At 34.8% G+C, this 23,344-nt stretch overlaps 1 pseudogene; it reads right to left on the bottom strand.

Annotated features, from left to right (window-relative positions):
* Positions 1–5,692: 5,692 nt before the first annotated feature.
* Positions 5,693–23,344, bottom strand: part of LOC143389485 (growth factor receptor-bound protein 14-like) — a 91,737-nt pseudogene continuing 74,085 nt past the window's right edge.

Raw genomic sequence — 23,344 nt, forward strand, 5'->3', positions numbered from 1 at the left:
AGCTTCATGGATGATTTAAGGTATTTCACAATGAATTTGGGTACTTACTCCAAAACTGTAATTTAATAACATTTCGGTTAATAATTGTGACATGGAGTAAAGACAATTCTGAAAAGCACTGAGGAGGTAAGAGACACAAGGGCAAGAAAGCACAAAAGCTAAGCTATTTTCAATGAGAAACTAAGGAAAAGGTATTAAAGGGATGGAGGTATAAGATGACAAGAACTGAAGAGACAGCATCTAGAACTTAGAGGGGAGGAAAACAATTGTTTTTTTTTTCTAAAGAGACTAAAAATTAACCAAGTAGATTGCAATTCCAGATAAGAAACTTCCTCCTCCTATAGAAAAGTGTTAAAAATTACAATGTGCAGCAAGAAGAAAGTAATATCCTTTCTTAAAACATGTTCAAATAACCCTCAGCCTCCCCAGTACCTGTGTAGGATGCATGTTCATCTAGGGTAATGGTGCTGGAAGACGACTGGGGAGTTTGATGCTAAAGCCAGTTTGTAATTTTCACCAAGCCTCCCAGGTGAAAAGCTGGGAAAAGCCTGGTTTCAGAAGTTAAAAATAGGTCTCTTTGCACAAAAATTATTAGGCTCCTTTGAGTTACCAGGATTGCAGACTAGGGAGAGAGTCTAAATTTAGATTATTTTCTTTAAGGAATAGGCAGGCACCTACCAAGACGCATGTTCATCATCCATAGAGAATTAATGGAAACTAATGAATCTCCATATTTTGGCAGAAAAGTAACAAGCTCAGGCTCAAACTCTGGATTGTTAGGATAAGACAGCAATAATACAAATGTGCATTTTACCCGAAAAGATTGCCAGGTCACATTAACAGCCTACTAACAAATGTGGTCAAATTTAGAAAAGTAGGGAGAGAAAATAAACAATTTAAATAATTTCATCCTGTATAGGCAAGTTATAGTCAATAAACCAATTTATAGTCACCTCCACAACCCACGAATTTTATGTGATAGGGAGAGCCAGACCAACTACTTCTATCATTTTGTTCAGATTTTCCTAGCATGGACACACACAAACATACAAGCTGGCCTTGAACTTAAAATTCTCCTGAATCAACCTCCCAAGGCAAAGAGATTTTACATGCACACACCCACACATGTTTTTTCTCATTGTAGTAGAAATTTTTCCTAATAAGTGTTAGCAGATAGATGATCAATTCATTATAATCCCTGTTAATAAGTATTTGGTTTGAAATCTTTCACAATTATAAATGGTATTATGGGAAACATCTACTCTTATCTAGTCCCAATCCATGATCCACAAAGCTTTAGGAAGGATCTTATAGGAATACAAATCTTATTTTATCTTTTATTTGTTCATTTAAAAGCCATTCATGGAATTCCATTACCATTAGAATTAGGCTCACACTTCTTTCCTTGGTCTAAAAGATTAGAATGTATCCTGTATATTCACTACCATCTTTACCCACCATGCCCACTGATGCTGATCTTTATTTGTTCCTCAAATGTGCCATGTTATTTTTTGCCTTGGGGCTTTTTACACATGCTCTTTCCACTGTTTATAAAGCTCTTTGCCTTGGGAGGTTGATTCAGGAGGATTTTAAGTTCAAGGACAGCTTCAGCAATTTAGCTAGGCTCTGTCCCCCCAAAAAAAAACTGGGGATATAGCTCAATGATAAAGGATCCCTGGGGTCAGTCCCCAGTACCATAAAGAAAGCAAGCTCTTCACCCAGAGCTGTCTTTAATCTCTCAGTGTTCATCTTTACATCTTTCTCCTCAGGTTTAACCTTCTACCTGTTATTGGGCTCTTTGTTTCTGTCTCCATTCTTCATCTTTCTGCCCCAGTTATAACTTCCTATGTAAAACAAGGTATCAGGTCTTAACTATTCCCTTCAGCATCTGCCTTAAGGCTTCACCTTCTTATATAAAGAAGTTCTAAGTAAAAACAATTCTTTCTCTAAGAATTCTCATGATGTTAAAATCAATTTTTCACCTACATGAATATCCATTCTCCCAGTCTCCTAGACCCTAAAGGTACTAACTGTTTTCTATACCTCTCTTTCTGCCTCCCCATGCCTCTCATCCAATGGCGTGTGATATCACTGACAAGTTCTCCTATACAAAATATCTCTCCATGCTCAAACTCTGGAGCAGACTCTTCTGATTATTGCCAAGAATATTCAATAACTCTCTCTTGGGTTCTCCTCCTGTGCTTTCCTTCTCCACCTTACTCATCAGACCATGATTGCCCTTCTCACTCCAGATCATAATACTCCTTCTAAGATATAATAAATTTACACATTCATTCCTAATTTTGAGAATTTCTGATGTGCAGGGCAGAGATAAAAATTTAAATAAAGCCTCTCCATGATTTCAAGCAGGTGAAATGTGCAGGGCAAAATACTGAAGTGCCTGGCTATGGCTTCACTTAACTGGAGTATCAACTGCTTTGCCTATCATTGGAATTCCCCCTAATGCAGCAGGAGCTTGCCTGTGTTCTATTTGCCTTGACTTTCCTTTCTGTTATACTGTTCCACACACTTCAGTTACAATGAAGTTATCATTTGCTGAAAAACTCTTAAATTCAACCTCTGTTCTTTCCATTCTGGCTGGCACTGCCCCCTCCTTTTGATGACACTGCACAGTCCTATCTCCAGTGCTTTGTAAATCTAACTCCTGCAGCCTTCCAGAAAGCCACTTCCCTCCTCCCATCTTTCAGCAAGTGTAACCAATGTCCCTCTCACTTTGTGTTTATAGTAGAACACTTACCCAGCCCGCCTTCTAGAATAGGCACTTGTACATCTATACTGTTATTCAATTTTGCATCTCTAAAAGTGTCTTTCACATAACAGGCACTCAATACATGCTGGAGTGAACATAACAAGCACACAAGGTAAGAACATCATTTTCAGCTCATAATCAGATTGCTAATATTAAAGGAGCCTGCAAAGGGATCTGGATCTACTGTGAGTATAAAATCAGCTACAGAGACTAAATAATACACTGTTGAATGATGAATGGATAGTAAAAGAAATCAGAGGAAAGTTCATTACATTGAGCTCATTCATTAAAAGAATAGAAAGTCAATGAAGAAATGACCTGACATTACATTTCAAAGCCCTAGAAAAAGAGGAATCAATCAATACTGAAAGCAGTAGAAAACAGAAAGTAATTAAAATCAGATCTGAAATCAAAGAAATTGAAACAGAAGAAAAAATTCAAAAAACTGACAAAACAGAAAGTTGTTGTTTTGAAAATAATAAATAAAACTGATAAACCCCTAGCAATGCAAACAAAGAGAAAGAAAAAGAAAACTCAAATTACTAAAATTTGTGAGGAAATAGGAAATATCATTACAGATATTATTGAAATACAAAAGATAATTAGAAATTATTTTGAAAACTTATACTCCAATAAAATAGAAAGTCTCGAAGATTTGACACATTTCTAGAGACATATGACCTACCCAAACTGAATCAGGAGGACATACACAATTTAAACAGTTCAATTTCAAGAATGAAATAGAAGACGCCATCAAAAATCTACCAATAAAGAAAAGCCCAGGACTAGATGGAGTCTCAGCCGAGTTCTACAAGACCTTCAATGAAGAATTAACACCAGTGCTTCTCAAATTATTCCAAGAAGAAAAGGAGGGAACTCTTCCAAACTCATTATTTGATGTTAGTATCATCCTGATATAACAAAACAAGACAAAGACATATCAAAGAAAGAAAATGTCAGACCAATATCTCTGATGCACAGAGATGCCAAATTTTTCAATAAAATTCTGACTAATTGCAAAAACATATTTAAAAAACAGTGCCCCACAATCAAGTGGAGTTCATCCCAGGGATGAAATATTGGTTCAACATTTGGAATCAATAAATGTAATTCATCACATCAATAGACTTAAAGATAAGAATCATGTCAATAAATGCAGAAAAATCATTTGACAAAATACAGCACAATATTCTAGAACTAGTAAATGATTTCAGCAAAGTTGCAGGATATAAAATCAATACCCACAAATCAAATGCATAAATATACATAAATGATGAATCTACTGAAAGAAATTATGAAATTAGAAATTACTACCCCATTCACAATAGCCTCAAAAAATAAAATAATTGGGAATCAATCTAATAAAAGTGGTGAAAGACCTCTACAATGAAAACTACAGAACACTAAAGAAAAAATTAAAGACCCTAGGAGATGGCAAGATCTCCCATGCTCCTGGAAAAGCAGAATTAGTTTCTTCAAAATGGCCATACTACAAAAAGCACTAGACAAATTTAATGCAATTCCTGTTAAAATACTAATGATGTTCTTCATAGTAATAGAAACAAAAATCATGAAATTCATTTGGGAAACTAAGAGATCCAAATAGCCAAAGCAATTCTTACCAAGAAGAGTGAAGCAAGAGGCATCACAATACCAGACCTTAAACTATACTACAGAGCATCACCATCATCTTCCACCTGCAATAGGAAAAGCAACAAGCTGGTAAAGATGGTAAAGAATCCAGAAGGATGATGGTTGTTCCACTGCAAGCTATGTCTTCTTGCCAAAATTGACAAGTTTATAATACTAAGGACTGTGCAGAGAACAGCATGGCATGCCCACTTCTTTAATTTCACTTACATTTAAAAGAAGTATCATCTGATCCTTGGATAAGAAACATGCCTCCACTTTCTCTGCATCTAATTCTCCCAGAGTTCTGTTTAGTTAGAATAGTTTAACAATTTTGAGTCAATGAACAGAGATAAATCTGTACTATTCAGTGTAAAAGTAGACAGGAGATTTTAATGCTTCTGTGTAGAGAAATTAATTTCTATTTCTAAACATTGTCTACTTGATGCCTCAGTATATTAAAAATGACTATTCATATATTTTTTATCAGCAAGTTTATTCTGAAGAAATAATATATTATGCTAATGGAATGTCAGTTGACTTTTTTTTGTTTGGTGGTGAAGTCTTCTAGCATTAAACGCTCATACTTGCTGGGGACACTGATCAAATAATCAAAAAAGCAGGGTTGGTACTCTATATGGCCTTTGAATGATTTCAAAAAGAGGCAATTCAAAGGAAAGCATTAGTAATTTAAATAAGACCTTCCTGAAAGTAGATTGAATCTGTTTTACTCTGCCTGATTCTAATATGCACATCACATATGTACATATGTGTAAATGCTGACACTCAACAGCAGAAGCGAAAAAACCCCAAAGCAAGTTGTGCCAGCCAAAAACAGAGTCACAGATATTTTAAAAATGTTCCCAGGATTATTTAAATGTCGACCAATCTCACAGTTCCTGTGTTTCTATACAAATAATTTTAAACAAATGAACAAAAACTAGCAACAATAATAGCAAGAAATGTCTTTGAGAGAAGAGAAAGGGTCTTAAAATAATGTTTTTTTAAGGAATGGTTAGAACTCAGAAAAAAGAATCTTTAGTGGCCTTTTAACAATAGGTGGCATGGGGTCTATACAATATTGCTAAATCATATTTCGTGGAAAAAAGATAAATTTAATTTTTACAATTCCTGTATTTCTTATATTAATTCAGGCTCATAAAACCATTTCTGCCAAACTTAACTCTGGTCAAAGCACAAGCTCCCACATTATATTTAATAAAAGGAACAACAGAAAAACAAAGTTTCCAAAAGCTTATGCATTAAGATCATATCTAATATACGAATGTGAAATCACAAATTACTTAGTGGTATAATTTGAAAGTGCTTTATTTTTTGTCCATGACTCATTGACAGGACAAAAGTTTTGGGGTTACTCTGACTACCCCTTACCAAGAAAACTCTAAAAAGAGAGAGGAAGAATTTCAATATGTTTCTACATTCACTCACAGATTTCATAGAAACATAGCATGTAACAAACCCAGGATGTGTACTCATAAAAGCCGTAGCTGGAATCTCCTTAACTGTGTATTCAGTGGGTATGATTATTCAACTTGGTGAATGATATGTTACAACATAATCTCATACTACAAAACTGTCATCAGTGCTAATGTAATTTTAATATGATAAATACACAGTCTATTTGTGACATTGTTTGCTTACAAACCTAGCAAAATATTCCGTTGGCATAAACAATTCATGTTGTCCTTTTTCCACTGGGAAATTGGGTATTCCCATGAAACTACCAGAAAGAATAAGGGATGAGAACGAAAAAGGGATGAGTGTGTGTGTGTGTGTGTGTGTGTGTGTGTGTGTGTATGTGTGTGTATAAAAGACATAATGATTTAGTGTAAAATCATTTTTACCCCCTTTTCTACACTTGGTCTGCTTTATTCTTTTGATTCTGGCTTCTACTGCTACACGACAGAAAATAAGAAATTCTATATCCTTAAAATCCAACTTTAAATTGTTTATTAAATGTTTAAGTAAAAATGTTTCAAGTTAAAAAAATATACCCAACGTGCACTTTAACCTTGAAGAATGCAGTGGGAAAGCCTCTATTAATATCAGGTTACAAAAAGAAGACATGGTCTAATGGTCTCAGAGAAAAAGGTTGCCGGGTATGGATTCTTAATTACTGGCAATGCAGTGAAAAGCCAGTTTTGTATTAATTACTGGCAAACACACTGTGTAAGTGGTCCCCACTGGTGACTTCAATACTAATCTCATTTTGCCTGGGCAAAGAGGCAGCCAAATTTGAGGCATCACAGATGTCTGATGAAATTATCCATTTTATTTGTGAGACTCTGACATTACATCATTAGGAGACAGGACAAAGGGCATTTCACAGAAAAATTAAGCAGTAATTCTTCCCCCTCCCAAGCAGATCACCACTACCATCTGGTGGAACACCTGACACCTTCACAACTTTCCGAAGGAATACCAAAATAATAGAAACAGGCATGATTACTCTGTATAATTATTTTCTCCGGGTTACACATTCATAAATAAAGGGAATTATAATCTTCTAAAACATTTAAATCATTCTTTATTATTTTTTTTCTTTTCCTGACCTCACTGGATTGTAACTCTGATCACTGTTCAAATTTATATCCAAAAAATGACCGTGCTCCAAGCAGAGACGTATATTAAAATCCTTTCTTATTTAGACTCTGATGAAATGCTGACTTGTTATTAATAATCTTCCATGTGAAGATGCATTTTTACCTAAATGTCAGTATTAAATCTCCTCAAACTCTTGTCATCATCTTAAGTCAACCTTGGAAGTTAAAAGATTCTTTCTCCAGTTGTTTAAACTGACAATGGTTTCATTTCTCATCCAATCCTCAATAAAATGTTCTCATTGTACTGCATTTGGGAAGGAACTTAGCAGTATTAAAGTACCTGAAACTGAGTAATGTGAGAAGAAAATCCTTCAGATTATAAATCTCTCATAAAATATTTTATGCTTCTCTTGTGTACTCCATGGTATCCCATTAAAAGATAACACAAAAAATCATCAAAAAGTACTCTTTTAATTTTTAAGCTGTTAATGTTTAGAGAAAAAGCAATAGGGATGTAAATAGAAATAAAAGCAAACATTGAAAACATCAGAAAAATTTTTTCTACTTAATATACCCTGCATTACACCTAAAAAGAATTACAATGTATAGGATAATGTCATAATGTAAATCATATTTTAGAATCATATTAACTACTTGTTCAAATTGAAACATTGATTCTCATGAATTAATATCTAAAATGCTAGAATTGGCACAGAATGGATAACATTAGTGCTCCTAGTCAAGAACAAAAAATACTATTCTCTTCTGTGTTAATTTATACACAAATACTAAGCACACTCTGTGTATTGGGTATTATACAGATATTGCTAGAATTCAGTGATAGCCACTCTTACAGAACAAAGTCATTTCTGCATTATGATAAGCCAAAATTAAAAACATTTTGTGTGCACTGAATAAATGATTATTATTTACTGGCAAAATCCAAACCAAATCCAAAATCCAAACTCACATTCTACTCAACACTAAAAGTATCAAACTTACCCATCCACAAGTCCTTGCTGAATAATTAATCACTGAGCTTCATCTCTGGAAATCTTGTGGTGAAACCATGGCTGGGACTGATGGATGGCTAAAGAAATAAAACAAATGAATACAAAGGTTTGCTTGCAGTGACTGCAATTTCACTACATATATGTCCCCCATCACTTAGTGACCACATGTCACTAAAGTCATGTCAAGCTGCCCATCAACTCAGTGACCATAGCTACAGCAGTCATACCCATGTTTGTGGCAGAGGTCTGTGAGGAGGCAGTGGGGTTACCGTGACTGCCCACGCACAAATATCCTTTTTTCTGAGCAAGGAATGGGAAAACAATTCTCAGTTTGGGGGGTGAAACAAATTCAAATTAAAAATTCTTTCAAGAAAGTGAAATCATGAGTACCCTCCAAGAGAGTCCTTCCTCAACTGCAACTGAAAGAGCTTCAGTGGGATTTTCTATAACTCTGCTTTTCTGACCTGAGAATTCCATTGCTACCAGGGAGTTCTCTGATATACTTCTCTGAAGAAAAATTTTGAAAAACCAAACAAAACCAGAAAACACTTTCAGGTCATGAAAATCTTCAAAAGTAATTGTTTACTGTTTTGCTGGCAATATGCTTCAATTTGAGACTGGGATTCCCAAAGTGGCTATCAGGAAATTGAAAAGTTAAAAGTACATATTCAATATAAAATGATGCTATGGAGAACTTTGCTAAATAATTTCAATGGCTATTTGTTGGGATAACTGAATTAAGTGCTGAGTAATGTGATGAAAATCTTTGAAAGCATGTCTTTCCCCTAAAACAAACCTCTTTTTCACATTATCTCCTAATATGGCAAATCTCCAACTGAGGAAGAAATAACCCTTCCTACTGGCTATAAAGAACTACCACTTCTGAACTCATCTCTGTATTAAACTTTATGTCAAATCCATCAACTTTGAAGCCGCGATTTTATGATTCAAAATATGTAAAAGCTATTACTTAGATTGATACACATCTTCTTAGAAATAGTACTCATGTTTTCTAAAGGAGCAAATTGGAATATGTGTTTTGAAAGCTTATCCTGTCAAGTTTCATTTTATTTGGAAAATGAAATTTAGCAGAATAATAATACATAATATTAGATTTCCTATTAAAATTTTTACGATGGGGCTGGGGTTATGGCTCAGTGGTAGCGCACTTGCCTGCCTTGTGTGAGGTACTGAGTTTGATTCTCAGCACCACATACAAATAAATAAAGGTCTGTCAACAACTAAAATTTTTTTTAAAAAATTTATGATGTAATATATAAACACTTTTTCATTTTTGAAGAGATGGGTGGCCAAGTGATAGCTGCAAAAACAATTCTGAATGACAGAAGCACAGACATGAAAAGAAGACATATTTAAACAAATGTAATCAAAACAATGATAAAGTCAATGTTTTTGCTAATTACTTCTTATATTCATAGTCTCTAAAGGGAAAGTAAAACATATAAATCCAGGATCTTATTTTTATTTTCTTTTTTTTTTCTGGAGTCCTATTTTGCAATCATCTTTCAAGATTCAGGCATGCTATCCCACAATGAGTCATGAGTACTAAAAAAAGAGAAAATAGGCAAACGCTCTAGTCAAAAATCCCACATGTCTTATACACTAGGAAGATAACTTAAAACTAAGCAAAATTTTAAAAAAAGTAAATGGAAGTGTATATCACTTATTCTTCAATCATTACTAAAAGAACAAAACCCAAAGTGAAATTACACTGGTAAATTATGAGCCAACCTGCTTCTGGAGACCTGTGGCTTTCATACACACACACTCTCTCTCTCTACCTTTGGAAAAGATACTATAGTCAAATGTGGGCTTCAAACAAAACCTGATCCTCAAGAAAACAAAATTTAGGTTTCTTTATCACTGCCTCACACATCCCATTTTATTAGCATCTGTTATTTTCTCTTCAAACCATGTGAAAATGACTGACAATGTTATTATGGTCCATCTATATTTCTAGAGATCTGGTATGCAATCTTCCATTTGTTACAGGAGACTTTATAACTGACAGCTGCTCTTTCCAGACAGATGCTGTCTCAGTAATCTCTATTTGCTGTCACACCTTAGTTTGCCCTTCTCGCCCCGTGATCTTCCATGCTGGGCTGTGGACCAGTTGAATATACTTTTGCTTTCCCAACATTAATGGAAAGTGTCCACCTGCCCAAATCAGAGTAACTAACCTGGATCCTAATGATAGATTTATCCTTATAACATCTTTAACTTCACATGCCAAGATGGGTTCTATAAAGAGAAGTTCCTGATAACATAAATACTGTGAGGAAAAAAAAACAAACAAGCTTTTGTTCTCTCCCTACCCAATACAGGGGACCAGATGTTCAATAAGATCCCATGTTCCATAATTATTTGACAAACAGAGAATACAAGACAATTAAAGAAAATTTCAATTTGCTACAATAACTACACTAAGAGGAAACAGGAGTGCAGTAAATGTTGTCTACTGAATGGCAGGTGGTGGATGAAAAATTAATAGTTTACCTTTGGTGGACAAAGAAATGGAAGTAAAGCAAAGTCTGACAAATCCAAAAGGTCATTTTCAGCTCAATTTCTTTCACATAGGAAAGCAATGCTGGTAACATTCAGAACTGGCTGTATTTCTCAAATATTTGTTCCTTTTTCTAGCTCTTCTTAGGGGATGAACAGGGTAGGTCCTAACATAATGAGCCATGATTTTAATTGCATAGCCTTTCTCTCTAAGAAGGGAAGCCTGGGTGTATCCTGGATTACCCAGGCCAGACTCTGAGACTGCTTGCATCCACTTTTAATGAGGTTTACATGTAAAATGGTTTTTAGGCAATATAACTACATGGCAACTAGACATGCTTTCTCTGTCACTCTATTTGAAGGATCTTGATAAACCTGCAGCTCAGAACAACTGAACAAGAGGGCAAAGAATTCCTTCGAATATCGTTCTCTCATCTGCTTCATACAGAGCCAAAGGACACTCCAGATGTAAGAGTCAGGAGATTATGCAACTACCCCCTTTTTTTACACTGCAGGACACCAGAGATCCAACCAAGATCACACACCTTATGGTAAAAATAGCAACCAATATGTCCCATCTAGGGTTATTTCAAGTGCCACATAGTGGGAGGTAAAGGAAAGAAACTGCAGCTTAGCATGTTTAGCCCAGGGTCAAAAATAAAGACTAAAAAGAACTGAGCAGACATTTTCTCCCGATCTCCTCACTCCAGCCAGGAACATATTAACAGACACTCCTTTAAATGAATTCCTCCTTTACCCTAAAATGAACCAAATCTATTTGGCTTCCTAAAATATCTGCTGATGATTCTCATTTCAAAAGTTTATATGAGTGGCTGTCACATGGTATTATGGCTAGGTGCTCCCTTTGGTATGAGAACTGTTGTTTTGTTTCTCTTCTCAAAATATGGACATTTTAAAAGAGAATACTGTTACTTGAGAGAGGTAACTAAATTATTCTAACTTTTCTATGTAACTCACTGAAAATAGTTCCTGAGTAGAAAGCAGCAGAGACAGTTGAGGGGCTCCAAAACCATTCAGGTCACTGATCCCTCTGTAATCATCTAGAAAAGTGGATCTCTCCATACACACAAAAGTAAACACAAATACCTCCCCAAACGTCTAGGTCTCCTTCACAGACATTAAGAATAGCATAGATACAGTTCTCAGGTGCTACCTTCTGTGATCACAACTCCTGTGTAGAACAAGCCCTTACCACGAGGCATTGGTACCTTTTGCCCCTATCACACCTGATTCCAGTCAGATTCACTCAAGGAGCAGTTCTTTTTACAGATGGGGTTGAATAAGCAAAGACCGGCTAAGCAAACTCAGATATGCCATGATCAACAGCAGAATGACTTTCAGTGGGAAAAAGTAAGAATAATATCACACTTCTATGCTAACAAAAGTAATGAAAATGGAAAGGACTTTATGTATAACATTTTTCCTATGATTAAAAGGACATTAAATAATAATTGCTTCCAAACGTTTGGCTGCTATTAACATGTCCATGCTAATAACTCTAGATTCTAAAAGAAAATTTGGAGGGATTTAGGAAAGGATTAAGATAATAAAATTCATTATTTTTTATATACAGATGGATTGAAAGATAAGAGTAAGCTGACAAACTGTAGAAAATATTCACCTTAAAGTGATTTCTATTATAAAAATTCATTACATTCATTAGTTTCTTATTTTAGGGCTTAAAAGTAATACGTTACAAAGATGAAAAGTTATTCTTCCATAATTTAAAGCAACATAACTAAAAAATAGGGGCTCTTTTTCTATATCATCTATTGGGCTTCATAATCAACATTATTTCATGCCACATTCCTGGAACTGAGCATTTCATCTGCCACATTACATGTGGGTAAATGAACCTTCCTTGGTCACAGTCAGGAAGAACACATTTTTAGCCTAAGTGGAAACACAGTTTTCAGAAATGTGCATTAACTGATCTGTAAAACAGGCACAAACATCTGAATTTCTAATATACTCAATATTAAGGAGTGCTCCAAGAATTGCAGAACATAAACTTTAAGTTCAGAAATAAATTTCTGTGTTAATGCACAAGAAATTAAAATTAAGTGCTGAAGAAGGTAAAAGATGTGCCTGTGTGTGTCTGCAAATAAATATCCAAGTTACATTTGGTAAAACTGTGAGAAGCACTGCATAGTTAATGTAATGCATGACCTATATTTTGACTTGTAGTTTTTGCATTTCCTGGAAAGCCGTCTGCTTTTTAAGGACCTGGAACTTAAAAAAAAAATTACTGTTAGAAAGCCAGAAAGTAAAAACATACACATGCATATATTACAATTTTTAAAATTTGAAATCATTGGCATCTCTATAATAAGCTACAACAATCTCAGAATCAGTATTAAAATAAATAAGGAAACCCACAATCAAAGAAAACTAATTAAAAAACACAATGCCAAGGAAAATGTTCTACAAATTATCTTATTAAGAATCTAATCCTCAAATGAATAATGGCATAGAATATACATTCCTTCAAATATTTAAAATATTTTACTAACATATAACATTATGTATTATAATTTAATATTTCTAATATGTCCTATGATTTTTATCACAGACCGTACACATATGCTATCCAAGTATAAAAATTCAATATAACATCATACATACAAAGTATAACTTTACTTGACCAAATGGAAATGGTAAATATATTGTAGTATACATTTGTAATGTAATAGCAAATTAACATAGTATAAAATAAAATATAGGTTCAAAAAACCGATCTTTACCATGGGTGATATACTCTGAGAACTGCAGCCACTTCTGCCTTGATATGGAGGCATATAATTCTGGTACAGCTGCATGACATACTGCAAAATAAATAAACAAAAACACAATGTTACAACTTTTACTTTACTACACTGGTAATTCAATTAAAATATTCTCTCATTAATCATATGTTATCAGTATAAAAAATAATTTTGTGATTTTCCTTCAAACAGACAAGTAAAGCAACCAAAATTTTGACAGAAAATCTTTTAATGCCCTTCAACAATACATTTAGAAAAGATAAGTTTCTCTAATTTGTTTGTTTTACTGAGGCTCCAAAATTAAGGTCTTGCTCACTAGTATTACTTTATACTGGTATTACTTTATACTGAGACTTATGTTTCTACTTACATACTCACATAGTTTGCAGCAAAATGATTTGGACTGGTACCTTGTCTCATGAAAAGAAAGATCACTTGGGAAAGGTGCCATGCTGTACATTCCAAAGATTTAAAAAACTCACATATGTCCTAAGCAACACTGTAAAATTCACTGTCATTCTGATGATTGATGAATTAATTTGTCTCTTTGGTAAAACTATAAATTAGGCACTGTCTGGAAAATTCTTGGCTCTATATCATTCTTGGTTAAATATTCTTATAACCAAGAATAATTATTCTCATAATACTTTTGGGCTTCACATTCAGAAAACCAAAACACTGAGGAGTCCAGCTGATTTCAGAGTTTCAAAATACAATGTAGCAGATTAGAAATGAGGGGTCTTCACTTTTAGGAGGCAACATCTGACATACTGAGCCAGCTGGCCATAATGGGAAAGTAGGAGTTCTGGATTCTAATGGGATTATTAGTTTGAGAAAAATTAAGACTGCTAACTGTCATGAGCAAACTTGTCCTGAAGGAATGCTCATCTGAATCTGGAAACTACTCCTTTAGATTTAAGCTATTTTGTTGAGGGGTGGGGAGCAATTATATTGGCAGCTTTTAAATTTTTATGATTTTAAATTATTTATATTTATACATATTTATTTACATTTTGACTACACTCCACAATTCTTTCCATTTCATGAAGATATAATGAACTCCATGTTAGGTCTCAGCAGCCCTGTTCCATCTACTGCTTCAACCTTCGTGGTGTTGGCATTTGGCAGGGTGGTCATTGTGTTCTATCACGTCAAGGCCCCAGCAGCACCTGAGCCAGCAGGTGCTGGGTCTCAAATGGGCCTGACAGTGGAAGCATACATGGAAGGTGTGGAGGATGACTTTGAAGAAGAATGTGCTGCTGTTGATTCCATGTTGGCCCTGATGAACTATCCTTATCACCTGGAGGAGAATGACCATCTCCATGCCTGCCTCCAGGGGCTGGCAGAGTCCAAATGATAGGTAAGATGGCAATCCAGTGGCAGGTCTAAAAGGCCCCCCCTAAAGGTGCCAGCCCTTAGGTTCTTCACAACCCCAATCAGGCCACAACACTGCTTCCGGGGTCAAGCTCTAGCCTAAGCACCATCACCTAGCTCAAGGTACCCCAGTGGGTTTGCCTGCTCATCCCACCCTTCTGGCACCTCCCTTTGGCCCACCTGGGCCAGCCTCTATTGACCTGCATCTCCTCTGACACCAGGTATGGGTCTGTGACCCACATATCTGTCTACATAACTTCTGAGCAACACCTACTCTGCCCAGTACTTGAGTGTCCACCTTAAATGGGCTTCCTTCATGTACCCACACAGGTGCACAGACATACACACTCACAGACATGCAAGAGCACACACAAACAAAGAGTACTGAATAGAAAATATTGAATGACACCATGAAATCAAATCTTACCCACAGGATAAATTTTATATAAATAGTTCAACAGTGCTATTTCTCTACTAGTTCCTTGAAACCAATTCTATCAAAGTGGATATATTTGGTAATTAGGCAAACAAACAAACAAAAATTGGGGGAAGGGGATTAAGAGAATCATTATTTCAAGATTTTGCTTCTAACATGAATACAAACCCACACTAATTTAAAATTCTCTGTGCTGACTTCTTTATCCAATTACTTCCCAACTTTTAAAAGTTATTTAATTCAAAGTTTGAAGGACATTAATGGGACCTAATGAAATTCACTTTAAATCAACTCTAAGCGTACAACAAATTTAAAAAGAAGAAAGAAGAGCTTAATTCCTAGTCAAGTACATTATGAAGTATACATAATAACCTCAAACCAACACTTTAACAAGGAACATGAGGATTGGCCACCTTCTTCATTGGAAAACCTGCTACCTACTAATAAGATGGTTATCTTCCTAGATGTATTGTTCCTGACAGGTGCATGTACCTTAGATAGGCACCTAGGTACCATTGAAGACCTTTAGTAGGCATTTAACTCTTGTCAAGGGTAGTCATGGGCCAACTTTAACATTTCTCTGTCCTATGGAGGGGCAGATAAAAGAATGAAATACCACAACAGAGAAGCCATCAGAGTTCTAACTGAAGGGAGAGAAAGAGAGAATATGTAACTGGGACATTCTATGTGAGCAATCCACTTTTCTAAGTCTTTGATGTTCTACAATTCTATATGTAACTAGAATTTCTCCAAAGAGAGGCTGGATCTGTTAATATTCAAATGTAAGACAGACTGTGTCACTTTCATGTCTGGTTTCTCATTGGCTACAGGGTAAAGGTACTCCTGGATGCTCTCCTCCTTTTCTGGCATTATCTGGAAAAGTTTTGTCATTGAAATAAACAGGGAACATTGATATAATAGGTAGAATAACCATCCCAGAAAGATGTCTACATCATAATCCCTGGAACCTGTGAATATGGTAGGCTAAATGCAAAAGGAAACTGAGGTTGCTAGCCAGCTGACTGTGGGATGAGGATTAATTATCCTGGCTTCTCCATGTACACCCAATGCAATCACCAGGAGCTTATAAGTGGAGGGGAATGGCAGAAGGGACAGAGCTAGAGAGTTGGTAGCAAAAGAAGGACTTAGTGTGATAGTACTGTCTTTGAAAGTGGAGGAATAGCCACCAGCCAAGGTACATGTGTGGCCTCACAAGGCTGGAAAGGACAAGGGAAGTGGTTTTTCCCCTGAAGACTCCAAAGGGCAAGCAGCCCTGCCAAGCCTTGACTGTGACCCAGTAAGACTCATTCTGGACTTGAACTAAAAGAGTACAGGATAGCTGGGAGGAGTGTCACATGCCTACAATCCCAGTAACTAGGAAGGCTGAGACAGGAGGGTCACAAGTTTGAGGCCAACCTGAGCAACTTAGCAAAATGCTTGACCTAAATAAAACATAAAAATGTGGGGGTATAGCTTAGTGGTAGATTGCCAATTTCATTCCCCAATATTGTCAAAAAGAAAAAAGAAAAAGAAAAAAAAAGAATATAGGATGATAAGTTTGTGTTATTTTAAGTCTCTAAATTGGGGGTAATTTACTATACCAGCTATAAAAATCTAACACAATGAACCATCTTTGAACTGGAAATCTGACTTGAAAGGGTCTTTGAGAATAATCAGATGAGGGGAAAAAGCAAGAAGGGAACAATCTTCCAGAAACTAAGCATCACCAAGATGGAAGAATTAAAGGAAATTTTTGGCATATTTCATTGATTTTTGCACTTGCATTTCAAAATACAATATTTGTCTCTTCAAAGATGGCACAAAGCCAGATATTATGTGGAAAGTAACATGTATCCATGACTCTGAGATGAAAATGATTCAGGAAAGCCAGACTTGGAACAGGAAGAAGTTTTACAGATATCTTGACTAATTTATTTCATTTATAATTTCATATATACATATACACATATGCATATATCAATGTCTACATATATAGACATATGTACATGTATATAAAAGTAAGTCTGTGCACGCAAAAGTGAAATATGGCAAATTTCTAGCTAAGTCTAAATAAGTCTATAATAACTATTTAAATAAAAGTAAAAACAAATGGCAAAAGTGATGTGAAAGTCACCTGTCATACTTATATTGGCATCAATTTTTTTTTATTTTTTATAATATCACAAAGTGTATCTTTGTAAAATCAATGGCACCTGAGATTCTCTGAGATACTGCTTAATGGGTACATTTTGTGGTGATGAAAATGTTTTGGAATTAGGTGGAAGTGATTGTTGCACACTTTGTATGCACTAAATGTCAATGAAATGTTCACATTAAAAATAGTTTGATGGGGCTGGGGATGTGGCTCAAGCGGTAGCGTGCTCGCCTGGCATGCGTGCGGCCCGGGTTTGATCCTCAGCACCACATACAAATAAAGATGTTGTGTCTGCCGATAACTAAAAAATAAATATTGAAAGAAAATTCTCTCTCTCTCTTTCCCTCTCTCACTCTCTCTTTTAAAAAAATTTAAAAAAATAGTTTGGTTAATTTTTAATATCAGAATTTTACCACAACTTAAAAATTTTTTAAAAATAAAAAATAAAAATTTCCTTCAAAGCTAGTCTTATTACTTATCTTATTATGATTATTCTATCCTTCTTTACCCTGATCTCTCTCTTACCCAGGATGCTAGTAATGTTTTGAAGAGCTACCAAGTGGCAAATATGGAAATGGCAGCAGAAAAACTTCTAGGTCCAAAGTGGACCTAGAAAATACATAAGCTGAGAACTTGATTATGAAGTGAAGTGTACACTCTTCAGCCTAATGAAAGGGCAGAATCCAGGGATTCTACAAGACTGAATTTCTCTGATGTTAACTTCTAAATATATAAAAAAGCTAGTTTTAGGACACACACACTCTTAATAATCTAAATCTTTATGTGGTAATAAGTGAATCATATATGCTATGCATAGAATATGAAATCTGTAAGTTAATAAATTATATTAGTGATCAGGCATAAATTATAAAGAATATCTGGGTAAATGCTGAAACTTCTAATTTAAACAAAGGATTAAGAAAAATAGTAATTTGTATATTTTGTCAACTTTGGCAGTAAATGATACTAAATAAAGTGCACAGACACTTTGTATTTTACTTTTTCAAAAACAAAAAAAAAATTGTTTTCATGATTTTTAACCCAATTAAAAGTAGTAGTGTCTTTATAAGGAAATGAGTGATTACTTTTATAACTGTAAAGTTGTGTAAATTTACTGGCATGTAAGTTTCAAAATAAATTAAATAGACATATGCTTTCAATACATTCTGAAAGAAATTAGTTCTATATCTCTTTTCTACATGTATCTGCCTTTAGAAAGTTCTTACTCATTTCCAAATGCTCTTCAACAAATTATGGAAGTTGTAATTTCCATTTAACACCCAAGTGAATGATTTAAAAATAAGCTCATAGGAAAATCATACAATTTTTTGATGTTCTACTAGAAGTTGCAATTCTTAAGCTAGAATGTAATTTATAAAACACTTAAATGGAACATAAACAATTGCATGAAACATATCCAGGCAGACACATTTTAAACACACTTCACACTGAATTGTAAGCAATGTTATATAAACATAGACTAAGTTGTATATGAGAGACATCCATTCAGTTATACTGGCTATGGATACAATACTCTAGCAAAAATAAAAAATAAAAATCAGAGAATTTCTAGAAACAGAATATTACTTCATAAACAAAAGATAAAGTATTAGCCCATTCCACTTTACTCCACAAATGTTTATCTTTTCGATTAAAAAATACAGGCATTTGGTGGTGGCTATTTTTCTTCTTTCTCATGTAGCCACAAAGATTCATATTATGATTCACTCTTCTTTGCATTTTCAACTACAGACATTTTCAAACTTTTATGGTACTCACAGCATTTAATAGAAGTTCATGCCTCCAGTGAGATTACCTTAAGCAATCTAATTGTGGTCACCCAGCACGTCCTACTCTGCTCTTCTTCTGCACATAGCATTTTCAGGTCTTGGGGCCCTCCTGCTTTGTTAGGCTAGAAGGGCCACAGCACATTGTTTATCATTAATGCATATCTTGAAGGTAACACCTGTTGGAATAAAAGCCACTAAAATTTTCCTATATATAAGAGAAAGTTGTCTCTTTATTAAAAAAAATTAAAAGTAACTCGAGCTTACCTAAAAGGCTGAGGCTTGCTTTATTGCTCTATCAAAATATTAAGCCTGTACCTTTAAGCAGAATCCACAGTTAGTTTGTGCTCCGTGGTTTTTGTTTTTTGTTGTTTTCTTTATTTGCCCGCCAGTGACACATATATATCACTAGTGCCAAATTTGCTGAAAAACTGCAAATTTCATGGTTCCTTAAAAATATATAGGAGTGTTGAAATGGATACATGTTTTGCAATATTTCTTTTTGTATGTTTATAATATTACATAATGTATTTCTTGGGCAAACATTACCTAAATACAATTTCAATATAATATGACAAAAAGAAAAGAAATTTCTAAAAAAACCTTAAATAATCAGGAACTTGATACAGTTTTATTAAAATTGACAAGTGACAATTTCTTTATAATGTAACACATGCATATGTGCAAGCACACACACACACATTCTATTTTAAACTCTCTATTCTCTTTATTCATCATTTCCTTGATTCAGAGAGAGAAGATAGGAAACAATGACTTTTGAACACATTTTCCTAATCCAGGTTTCAAATTATGGTATATCCATAAAGGGAAGAAAGTTGGTTTGAGCTTCTTTAGCAGTTAGGAAAAAGGTAAATGGGACCACGTTTTTGTCCTGCTTCATTAGACTACAACCACACCTCTTAGTTGTGTACTATATAATACACTGCAGGAAACAACCAGAAGGGTTGTGTGACTATCTTGCTTTACAAGAAGGAAGCTCATATGGCTGAGCTCAGGGAAATTATCTGGCAGTGGACTGTGTCTGATTTTCAAGGCAAAGTGGAAACATGAACAGCTATTTCTTCTCTGGGAAATCTCTGGGAGTTAAAGCTGGTCATGGGAAATCACTGGGTCATATTATTCTGTGATAGGTCAATAACTTGGAGAAGTACTTAATTCTGAGGTTCAATGTATAATCAAAATTGGACAAAATGCATCTGTTCTCTAAAACTTTGCCATTAGCAGTATGGTCTCATACTAGGAAAATCTTTATCCTCTAGGATCTTTTGGAAAATGCAAATTATCAGGCTCCAACCCAGACCTAGTGAATCAATATCTGCATTTTAACAAGATCTCACTGATCCCATATGCACTAAATTTTAGTAGCAGTGTGTGTGTGGGCATGCGCACACACACACACACACACACACACACTCAGAATGAGAGAGAAAATATTCAGCAATATTAGCAACCTTATCCAAAGACAAAGAAATTTCATTGTAATTTATAAATAGGCTTTCCCAACTATGAAAACTAGTAGAGCAAAAATTTATCTGTATGTCTCTGTTCTTAAGCATTTTAATCTAATGAATGACCATAGTTCTTAAGACCATTGATAAGGCAGAAAAGAAAATAACAAAGATCTAGCATAGGGCCAATGGAAAAATGGGGAAGGAAGGAAAATGTACTCTTACTGTTATGGTTTTTTTAAAAAATGTATTTCTTGATAGACACTGATTTGATAATAAAATGTCTGATTTATATGAATATGGGATAAAACCATCCCTGTCCAGTGATGCTGTAGAAGCCAATATAACTCAAACATTCAAACAAAAGGAAAATGAAGCTTGAGAAACACTGGAAGGCAGTAAGAAGCATGATGAGTCTTTTGTCTTGACCAATTTTTGTTCTTCTATTTAAGGCACAACACTACAAGCCTGGTTTGGCATGGTTAGCAGAACCTAAACATGTATGTGAGGGTATAAGGGAAGAGATGGAAAGATAGGTAGAGATTTCTCTGCAAATCTAAGTTACAGACACATCTCCAACATTTACAGTAGAGGTTATTAACTCCCAAACAGCTGTTACATCTTTACAAAGTAAAATCAATCAAACCTCCTCCTTGAGAAGGACAGGACGCAGCCTCCATGCCAGGTAAAAATGCTATATTTGACTTTAGATAATCTACACATTTTGTAGAGATCTAACATCCTCACATTTTTCCTTTGGCAGAGAACATAACATCATTTCCATATATTGACTGAAATATGAGCTAATTAAAAGAATATTATGCACTGATGGATAGCAAAGTCAGACCCTGAATCTTGTAGAAGGAATACGGCCTGTTCTGTTATATAATTAAGGAGTGGGAGGAAAAGGAAAGGAAGAGTAAAGTGAAAATAAAATGGGCTGTGGGTTTTAATGAGAGACCTATTGAAGAAATAATAATATAGGAATTAAAGAGACATTATCACATCTTCCAGTCAAGAATCACTGGGGTAAGAATGAGATAAACATGAATGACTGGATTGAGAAGCCATTTCTCTCAGTCTCCCCTTCTTCCTCTTTTGCAATACTGAAGATTGAACCCAGTGCCTCATGCATGTTGAGCAAGTGTTCTTCCCCTGAGCTACAGGTCCAGCTCTAGAAGCCATTTTTTCTCATAAATTAAAAGTAAAATGTTAATCCCAGGACACTTTTGTTTAAAATATACCTTTTATGTTATTATATATATTAGAAACATTTAGGAAAAGAGCAACCTCATTGAAATGGTTAAGATGGTGCTTAAAACCATAATAATAAAAGTAGACAGTTATTCATCCTAACATTATAATGTAAAAATTTGTAAACTAGTTTAAAATGCCCAAGAAAAGATAATCAGAGAATAATGGCTTCATCCTTCTAGAACTAAGATTACTGTTTCTTAGAGACTGACTTCTAATGATTTTTAATTGATTTTATTACTTTCTTTATCTCTTTTTCCAGAAATATTTCTCTAGGAACATTATTAACTGCATCCTCTTCTTTTTTATCAGCCTGGCCATGTGCCATTTAATATGGTAGCCATTCCTCTCTTCTCCCCAATGCTGTCCATTTCAAGTCAGATTCCACCACCTCCACTCTGGATTACTGAAATGATCTTCTAATTAGTATCCATACCTCTGGTCAATTTCTCTCTCCCTCTTTCCTCCAATACTTCCTCATTGCCTCCCCTATTTCTGACCCCTGTTTTTCTCTCTCCCCCTCTGTCACTTTCTCTTCCTGATATCTTAAACTCCTCTCTGTGCCTATCTTAATCTTCTTAAGATACTCATTTTATCATTTCTTTCCCTTGTTAATGCTATTTCAATGGCTTTCTGTGGTGGGTCGAATGGTGGCTCTCCTACCCCAAAAGAAATGTCCATATCGTAACCCTGGAAACTTTGAATGGGACCTTATTTGGGGAAAAAATTTTAAAAAAATAGTCTTTGGGGATGTGGTTAAGATAAGGATCTTGAGATAAGATCATTCTAGATGATTCAGGTGGGCTTTGAACATAACTAATATCCTTATAAGAGAAACAAAAAATTAAAGAGAAGGCCAAGTAAAGACAAAGGCAGAGATTAGAGTTAGCCAGAAGCCAAGGTATACCTGGAGTTACAACTGGCCAAGACTAAGAATTTAAAAGGTCAAATGATGAGAATGGGGAAAAATTGTAAAATAAACAATAAATGAACATCTCCAGCACAAAAGAAGAATATGAGTTTGCAGATTGCATGTGTATGCAGACAATCAGGCAAGATTTAACAAACTTATTTCAACAGACCTAGAAATACAACAGGGGAAATTGCCTAACACAATTATAAAAATAATCATTTCATAGAAATGACAGTTCATCCATAAAGAAGGAACAGTGTTGTCACTGACAATAACAAATTCATGAATACAAAATTAAAATACCATCTTATGAAAATCTTCAAAGGAATATTACTTGAAAAATCAAAATGGATTGCACAAAATATCTACACTTATAAACCACAGACTATTAGGGGGTCATAGACTATACATAGAAACATAGAATAGACAGTGCTAAAAGCTATAGAATATACACATGTCAAAGAGACCATATGTGTGGGTGTGACTATCTCCACATGTATATCTATGTAATGGTGTGTGTAGGTCCAACATACCAACAAACAAACACATCCATTATTCCCTGGTCATAACATCATAAATTCTTCTTGGAATTCGTCATCTATGTAAGGAAAGACAGTAGTACACACAAAATAACTAAATAGTAATAAAGGACTCAGATGGGTGTTACTAAC

The sequence above is a fragment of the Callospermophilus lateralis genome, unplaced genomic scaffold, assembly GCF_048772815.1.
Source record: "Callospermophilus lateralis isolate mCalLat2 unplaced genomic scaffold, mCalLat2.hap1 Scaffold_63, whole genome shotgun sequence".
Lineage (NCBI taxonomy): Eukaryota > Metazoa > Chordata > Mammalia > Rodentia > Sciuridae > Callospermophilus > Callospermophilus lateralis.